The following is a 9,410-nucleotide window of genomic DNA, read 5'->3' as shown; positions in this document are numbered from 1 at the left end:
TGCTCATCCTGGGGCTTGAACGCAGGACCTGGGCACTGTCCCTTAGATTTTCACTCAAGGCTAGTGCTCTACCATTTTACCACAGCTCAAATTCAGCTTTTTTTCTGATTAATTGGAGATAAGAGCCTCATAGATTTTCCTGCTTGGGCTGGCTTCGAACTGCAGTCCTCAGGTCTCAAGTCGTCTGAGTAGCTTGGATTGCAGGCATAAACTACCAGTGCCCAGCCATATTATCATTGTTGATGATGATGATTATAGTAGTGGAAGGGGTAATAAGATGCCTTCACTTTTTTATTCCCTAAGTTAAAAAGAGCTATTTGGGGAGTGAAGAAGTTAAGCTGTGGCTCTAATGAGACCAAGTTAACAGGTTTGTCAAGAGTATAGTCTAGACTAGCCAGGCACGGTGGCTCACGCCTTGATTAATTGATTGATGCTGAGGACTGAACCTTTTGCATGTATGCTGTTCTACAACTGATCTACATCTGCAGCTGGAATACAAGTTCTGAAGTGAAACATCTGTAATGCTCAAGAAATTCCAGTGATCATTATGGAAAATGAGAAAGAAAAAAAGAAAATGAACAGGATATTGTAGCTCATGAAATCTATCAAGGTACCAGATTAGAGAGAAAAACAAGGGAGGGGTTTACAATGTTCAAATAGAAATGCGCTTGCTACCTTATGTATGTAACTGTAACCCCTCTGTATATCACCTTGACAAGAAAATTCAATTAAATTAAAAAAAAACAAAGAAAATCCTGATAACAGAGTGATCTGAGATCATTTGTAATTTCCCTGTACCTTCAGCTTTGACTCAAAATCAATAAATAGCCTGGGCATAGTGGCTATAATCCTAGCTACCCAGGAGACTGAGATCTGAAAATCTAGGTTTGAAGCCAGCCAAGGTAGGAAAGTCCATCAGATTCTTAGGTCCAATTAATCACCAAAAAGCCAGAAATGAAGCTGTGGATCAAGTGGCTAAGCACCAGCTTCAAAACAAAAAGCTAAGGAATAGCTCCCAGACCCTGACTTCAAGCCCAGTAACAGCATCAAAAACAATAATAAATGGCTTCTAGACTGATAATGAATTACTATCTCATTACTTAGAGAAATAGTCATGAAAACTCCAAGGAGATATGATTGAGAAAGCATGAAACTATTCATAATACACTGTTGACAAAGGCAGAGAGTCCCCTCAGAAATTGCTCATGCAGGCTCCAAGGTAGAAAGGTAGCCTTGAGCTGAAGAGCTCAGGGATAATGCTCAGGCCCAGAGTTCAAGCCCCATGACTCACAAAAAAGAAAAGAAAAGGAAAGAAAAGAAAAAGAAATTGCTGATGGAAGCTGGGCTCGGTGGCCCACGCCTATAATCCTAGCTACTCAAGAGGCTGAGATCTGAGATTCAAGGTTCAAAGCCAGCCTAGGCACTAAGTCCGAGAGACTCTTGTCTCCAATTAATCACTGGAAAACCAGAAGTGGCGCTGTAGCTCCAGGAATAGGGCAGTAGCCTTGAGCTGCAGAGCTTAGGGACAGCACCCAGGCCCAGAGTTCAAGCCCCAAGACTGACAAAAAAAAAGGAAGAAAAGAAAAAAGAAATTGCTGATGGCAGTGATTTGTTACATGAGGGCAATGTTGCAAAAAACTATAAAAATTAAAACTATGTGGGACTTTGCTCCCAAAATGACATTACTAGGATTTTTCTCCTCCAGTTATATTTGCATAGGTTTACAATGTCACGTGCACAGGTTACTCATTCATTATGGCATTTTTAAAATAACAAAAAATGGGACGTAATCACATGTCCCTCAGTAGAGAGCGGATGAAATAAGTAGTAGAACACTGATCTACTCTATGAACACATAGAGTAAGAAAGGTTTTTCAATAGCTTTGTACCTGTGGCTCATGCCTATAATCTTAGCTATTCAGAAGGCTGAGTTCTGAGTGAGGATCAAGGTTTAAAAGCAACTCAGGAAGAAAAAAGTTCAAGGGACTCTTATCTCAACTTTTCTGCCCAGGCTAGCTTCTTCTGACATCTCAGACCTCAGCTTCCTGAGTAGCCAAGACTACAGATGAGAGACCACTGCAGTATTTTGTAATCTATGCTTGAGCAAGAGATTTTCCCTCTTAGCATGTGTCCTTAACTCCAAATATGAATAAAAAAAAAAAAAAAACATCTTTGCCACAAAATTTCACTAAGAATGACACAATGAAAGCAAATAACCAGCCACACAGTTCAGAAAGAAAGGTTGAGTAATAAAATCTGTTCAGAAGACTAGGGTTGAAGAGCTAGCTTCTGTCATCACACAGACATGCGCCATCTACTGGTCGAGTAAAGAATGCGACTCGGGAAAGAACACTTCATTGTGGCTGCACCTGTTGAATCCTTAGGGTTTAATTGTTGTTCTTGTTTTTGTTTGTTTGGTTGTTGTTTTTTGGTTTTTTTACCTTGGCTACTAAGAATCCTGGAGCCAAATGTTTGACCCACCCCTAGCAAGTGAATGAAACCTTATAGATTATATATTGATGCTCTTACCCCTATTTCCATTATGTTTTTCCTATCTGCCTTTTCCCTTGCTTGATAATCACTCTCTCTCTCTCCCACCCTCTCTCTCTCTCTCTCTCTCTCTCTCTCTCTCTCTCTCTCTCTCTCTCTCTCTCTCTCTTTCTCTCTCTCTTTCTCTCTCTCTCTCTCTCTCTCTCTCTCTCTCTCTCTTTCTCTTCATATATTGTGGTCTTTTTTAATGCCTTTAGAATACAGAGAATAATGACTCAATAAATCATTATCTCATCTAGTTTGCTAAAACTACATACAAATTCGACAAGAATGTATTTCTTTCATTATTGTTGATTCATTATGCTAGTGGTCAAGTTCCAGAATCAGACAATCTGTAGAACAGTAAATAAGTTAATTTAAGCCAGGTACTGGTGGCTCATGCCTGTAATCCTAGCTGCTCAGGAGGCCAAGATCTGAGGATCATGGTTCAAAGCCAACCCAGACACAAAAGTATGTGAGATTTTAATCTCCAATTAACCACCAGAAAACTGAAAGTGGTGTGGTGGTGGTAGAGCACTAGCCTTAAGCTGAAGAGCTCAGGAATAGCACCCAGGTCCAGAGTTCAAGCCCCACAACTGACAAAAAAATAAGTTAACTAAGATTTAATAGAGGTAAAAAGAACTCAAGATTACAACAAAAGGTTAAGATTTCAAGCCTACAAAAATTGATGTGACTGCTACGAAAAAGTACTGGGATAATGCATTGTAAATGAGATGGTATATTCATTTACTCATTTATCTATTTATGTGCAAGATACATATTAGAATATATTCATATATTCTAACCATACAAATATATTCTAACATATGCATATCCCTCTATATTACACATACTTTTCACTGTTCTAAATGCCAAAATACAACAGTGAGTAAAAGAAATAAGACTAGGTACTCGCTGAGCTCTCACACTTTTGGGCGGGGAGACAGATGAATAGATAAATAAGAATATTATGCTGTATACATAGAAAGTAGATGCTATGGAAGAAATTAAGCCATGGGAGTATATATAAAGAATTCAGGAAGGTTACATCTTAAAAATAGAACCATCAGAGAAGGTCTTGAGAAGAGATACTTGAGAAGGTGACACTTGAGAAAGAACTTGAAGCCAAGAGAGAGGCAGACATGCCAGTGCCTGGAGAAAGGACACTAATAGTTCAGATTTAGGGTAAGCAAGGGGAAACAGTTCAGAAGGAAGCTTGCCTAGTGTCACTTGGAACATCTGATATGTAGAAGCAGTGGGAACAAGGAAGACAGAAGTTGGTAATGAGTTGATGGGCGCTGGTGGTTCACAGCTGTAATCCTAACTACTCAGGAGGCTGAGATTTGCAGATCACGGTTCAAAGCTAGCTTGGGCACAAGACTCTCATCTCCAATTGACCACCAGAAAACTAAAAGAGGTGCTCTGGTTCAAAAGTGGTAGAGTGCTAGCCTTGAGCTGAAGAGCTCAGGGAGAGCACCCAGGCCCAGAGTTCAACAACGACCAACAACAACAAAAAAGTTGGTGATGAGGTCAGAGAACGAATACTGGGCAGATCCTATCCAGCCATGTAAGGACTTTGACTTTTGTTCTTGGAGTCATGGCTTGGGAGCCATGGAAGCATTTTCAGAAAAGGAGGGATAGAATCTGAACCCTCTCTTTAAAGACTTGCTTTGGTTATTGAGTTACACAAAAGGACAAAGGTAAAAAGAGAGCATCATTTAGGAGGAAACTTCAGCCATACACACAACAGATAATGGTAACCTGGATGAGGACCACAGCACTGAGTATGGTAATAGGTAATCACGTATGCATTTGTCTTCAAGATTACATGTACAACAGGATTTATTGGAGGATTGGATAGTAGAGAAAGAAGATGAGACTGAATCCAAAGTTTGTGACTTCAGCCACTGGGAATAGTGAAAGACATGTAGACTTGAGGAGGATAGTAATCAGAAATGCAGTTTTTAGCCTTTCGCTTGCTTGTTTGTCTTCAAAAAATCATTAATGGGTCGGGCACCTAGATACTCAGGAGGCTGAAATCTGAGGATCATGGTTCAAAGCTAGCCCGGGCACGAAAGTCCAGGAGACACTTATCTCCAATTAACCACTAAAAACACAGAAGTGGTGCAGTAGTTCAAGTGGTAGAGTGCTAGCCTTGATCTGAAGAACTGAAGGACAAGAGCTGAAGGACAGTGCGTAGGCCCAGAGTTCAATCCCAATGACTAACAAAAAGATAGCTATTAATGGGAAATGTTTTAAAAATAAATATAGTGGGGAGGGAAATGGGGACCATGACATAAGAAAGGGTATCAATATTTGTGAAGTAATGTACCTTCTATCTGGTGAATATAATGTAACCCTTCTATTAATTACAATAAAATATATGAAAAAATAAATATAGTGATGCTGTAAAATTTAGGCCCTGTGCAAGGCCCTGGGTTCCATCTCTGGCCGTGGGAAAAGAAAGAAAGAAAGAAAGAAAGAAAGAAAGAAAGAAAGAAAGAAAGAAAGAAAGAAAGAAAGAAAGAAAGAAAGAAAGGAAGGAAGAAAGAAAGAAAGAAAGGAAGGAAGGAAGAAAAAAAAAGAAAAAGAGCCGGCGCAGTGGCTCATGCCTGTAATCCTAGCTACCCAGGAGACTGAGATCTGAGGATCAAGGTTCAAACCCAGCCATGGCATGAAAAGACCTGAGACTCTTATCTCCACTAAACTTCTAGAAAATGGGAAGTTAGGCTTGGCTCAAGGGTAGGGTGTTAGCCTTGAACAGCGGAGCTCTGAGACAGCACCCAAGCCCAGGGGTAGGGTGGTGGCCTTGAGCTGAAAAGCTCAGGGACAATGCCCAAGCCTAGAAGAAATGAAAAGAAAAAGGAAAAGAAATTTTAGGGCTACACGTGTAGCTCAAATACTGGAGCACCTGCCTAGCAAGTACAAGGCGCTGAATTCAAATCACAGTACCATTAAACAAAAGAAACCGCAAGTTTTAAAAACAAGAATGAACACACATGTGCTGCTTATCCAGATTTATCTATTGTTAATTTCTTCTCTTTTAAAGTTTCTTTTTAATTGACACATAATAATGGTCCATACTTATGTGGTACAATATGATGTTTTAGTACATATTGTATAATGATCAAATCAGGATCCTGTTGGAACTTTTATTATTATTATTATTATTATTATTATTATCATTATCATTATCATTATTATTGCTGTACTGGACTTGAACTCAGGGCCGGATGCTATTCCTGAGCTACTTTCTTCAAGGCTGGTCACTCTATCACTTGAACCACACTTCCACTTCCAGTTTTATGCTGGGTAATTGGAGATGAAGGTCTCTCAGATTTTCTTGCCCAGTCTAGTTTCAAACCACAATCCTCAGATCTCAGCCTCCTCAGTAGCTAGGATTTCAGTCAGGTACCACCTAATCCATCTCCCACCCACCCTCTACCTCACTCACCCCACCCCTACCCGACTCTAGAGTAAAGGTTTGAACACTAAGATCTCAACATCCACATACCAAAGACCTGTCTGCAGCCTATCCTTATTACAGTACTGTTCCCAATAGCAGAGATATGGCATCATATCAAAAAAACTCTGGTGTATATATTATATAAATATCAGACATATCTACACACACACACACACACACACACACACACACACACACATACACACACCAGTGGAGTTTTATTCAGCCAGAAAGAAGAATGGGATGAGATTTTGTCATTTACAGATAAATTCATGGAACTAGAAACCATTATTAAGTGAAATAACGTACAAAGACAAACATCTCACATTTTGTCTCATATATGGAAACTAAATACAGAGCTCACCTGAATGTAGACTAGCGATTAATAGAAGTGGTGAAGGGTGGAGGGCAAGAGAGAAGAGGGTGGATATATCACATGAAATTCCATCAACATGTATCATTAATATATGTTAGTGAAAATAAAATAATTACAGAAAAAAAAAGATAATGAACCACTCCACCCCCTCAAAAATCTTGAAAGCAGCAAGTAAGAAAGAACATCTTACCTAAAGGAAGAACATCTGAATGAATGTTTATTTCTCACCAGAAACCAGGGAATGGCACAATGATTTCCAGGTGCTGAAAGAATAAAACATTTCCAGCACACTCACAAAACTGAACAGCAGAAGAAACAAACGATCCAATTAAAAATGAACAACAGATACAAAGAGGTGTTTCAATGAAGAGGATATCCACTTGGCAAATACACACATAGAAAGAATTTCAACATCACTAGTAATTAGGGAAATGCAAATGTCATTATCACTACATACTTCCTAGGATAGCTAAATTAAAAAAAATCAGGAATAATACTATATGCTGGCAAAGATGCAAAGACACTGGAGGTTTTTCACATATTTCTGAGGGAAGTGTGAAATGGTATACAGCCACTCTGGAATGTTTAATGGCATGCTTTCCAAAAACGTTAGAGTAGCTTTTATTTATTTATTTGTTTTTGTTGGTTGTGTGACTTGAACTCTGGTACTGGGCACTGTCCCTGAGCTATTCAGCTCAAAGCTACCACCCTATCCCTGGAGCCATAGCCCCACTTCGGTTTTCTAGTGTTTAATTGGAGATAAAAGTCTCATGGACTTTAGTGCCTGGGCTGGCTTTGAACTGTGACCTTCAGATCTCAGCCTCCTGAGTAGCTGGGATTACAGGTGTGCACTACCTTGTCTGGCTAGAGTAGCTTTTTATTGGTGCTAATAGTAGGGCTTGAACTCAGAACCTGGTCACTATTCCTCAGCATTTTATTATTTTCTTTTCTTTTCTAAATTCTGACCTCTACCACTTCAACTATTCTCCCTGTTCCTGGCTTTATTTGGTAGTTGATTGGAGATAAGAGTTTCACAAGTTTTCCTGCCCAGGTGGGTTTTGAATCATGATCCTCAGATCTCAGCTCTTTGAGTAGCTAGGATTACAGGTAGGAGCCATCAGTGCTTTAAAGTAGCTTCTTAAAGTAAACATACAGTTATCTTCCTCTGATCATGAATAAGTTTGAGGTATTGAATGACAAGGAACAGGGCCAGTGGCCTGATGGCAGAGTGCTTGCCTAGCATACATGAAGCCCTGGGTTCAATTCCTCAGTACCACATACAAAGAAAAAGCCAGAAATGATGCTGTGGCTCAAGTGATAGACTACAAGCCTTGAGAAAGCTTAATGGCAGTGCCCAGGCCCTATGTTCAAGCCCATGACTAGCAAAAATAAAACTGAAATCTGAATGACACAGAACAGAAAAGGCCTGTGGCTGCACTGTATTACTACATGGGGCATGTGGTGCCAGCCAAAAGAGCTTTCTGTGGCTCCTGAGAACCAGAGAGCTGAGTAGCAAGGTTGTGATTGGTATCCATACAACTTCCATCAGATAAGCGTTATGGAGAACAGCATCCTGGTGGAGGATGCTAGGAAGAACAGCTCACTCTCGCACTACCTAGAGGAGAGCAAAACACTAAACCTCATTTCCACAGATGCCAAGCCAGCCTAAATTTCCTTATGATGTCCTGATGTCTCTAACTGAAATGGAAATCTCATGGTATATATACATCTGCCAGAAGCCATGCAGAGTTTGGGGGCCTAGGCTTGCTGCGTAGACCAACTTCTACCTGGGGCCCCTGTATATACACATTCTGGACGACCTTGTTGCCAGGGAACTGCCTAGGAGCTCAGTTAGAACTCAGAGTTTTCCAGGTGCTGGTAGCTCATGCCTATAGTCCTATCTATTCAAATAGGCTGAGGTCTGAGGATCAAAGTTCAAAGCCAGTCCAAGCAGGAAAGTCTAGGAGAATCTTAGCTCCAATTAAACATCTGTAAACAGGAAGCAGATCTGTGGTTGTAAATGGTAAAGCCTAGAGAGAGAGAGAAAAAAAAAGCTGAGGGACAGCTGAGTGCTGGTGACTCACAACTGTAATAATCCTAGCTACTCATAAGGCTGAGATCTGAGGATCATGGATCTGAGGATCATGGTTCAAAGCCAGCCTGGGCATAAAAGTCCCCAAGAGACCCTTATCTCCAATTAACCACTCCAAAACCGGAAGTGGCATTGTGGTTCAAAGTGGTAGAGTACTAGCTTTGAGCACAAGAGGTCAGGGACAGCACTCAGGCCCAGTGTTCAAGCCCCATGATGCAAACAAAACAGCAACAAGAAAAAAACCTTAGAGTTGTTTTGTGAAGAACACAGTGAGAAACAACATCCCCCTTCCAGATGCTACTCATAGGTCGTACACAATGCTGTGGTAAGCTTCTTCTCCCAAAGAACTGCTCAGCCTTTGCCCTAACCTCAGCAACACAAAATATAGCCAAAGCCATGTAGCCAAACACATCTATTCCACACTTCACTCAACTGTCCTGGATAATCTGTTCCAGGCCTGTGGCATCACCATCCTTTCTACCCCAAATGGATACTGTTGCTACCTTTGTGTACTGCCTCCCAGAAAAGAACAGGAAAGGGGGGAAATGATTGACATATGCATTAACAAGTGAATCCCAAGGACATAGCAATTAAAAAAAAAACCTAGCTCTAAAGGTCACATAGTATAGGATTCCATTTACACATCATTTTCTAAATCAGAAAATTACAGAGATGGAGAACCAATTAGTTGTTGCTAGGAGTTAGGGATGGTGGGTGGGAGGGGGAGAGGGCGTGGCCACCGTGGGTAGCAAGAATGAACCTGTTCTGTATCTCGATGGCTATGGGCATTCACAAACTCCTCCAGTGACACAATGGCCTAGAATCATACACACCCACCGTAGTCCAGTGCTTTCTGCAGAGCTGATAGTATCCCATAGTGTGTAAAATGTAACTATTGGAGGAATCTGGGGGTTGTTTACCAAGGGCCTTTCTGTACTATTTTTGCA

Source organism: Megascapheus bottae, chromosome X, assembly GCF_031878675.1.
Source record: "Megascapheus bottae isolate mThoBot1 chromosome X, mThoBot2.hap1, whole genome shotgun sequence".
NCBI classification, from domain to species: Eukaryota; Metazoa; Chordata; class Mammalia; order Rodentia; family Geomyidae; genus Megascapheus; species Megascapheus bottae.
Note: the sequence above shows the minus strand (reverse complement) of the source record.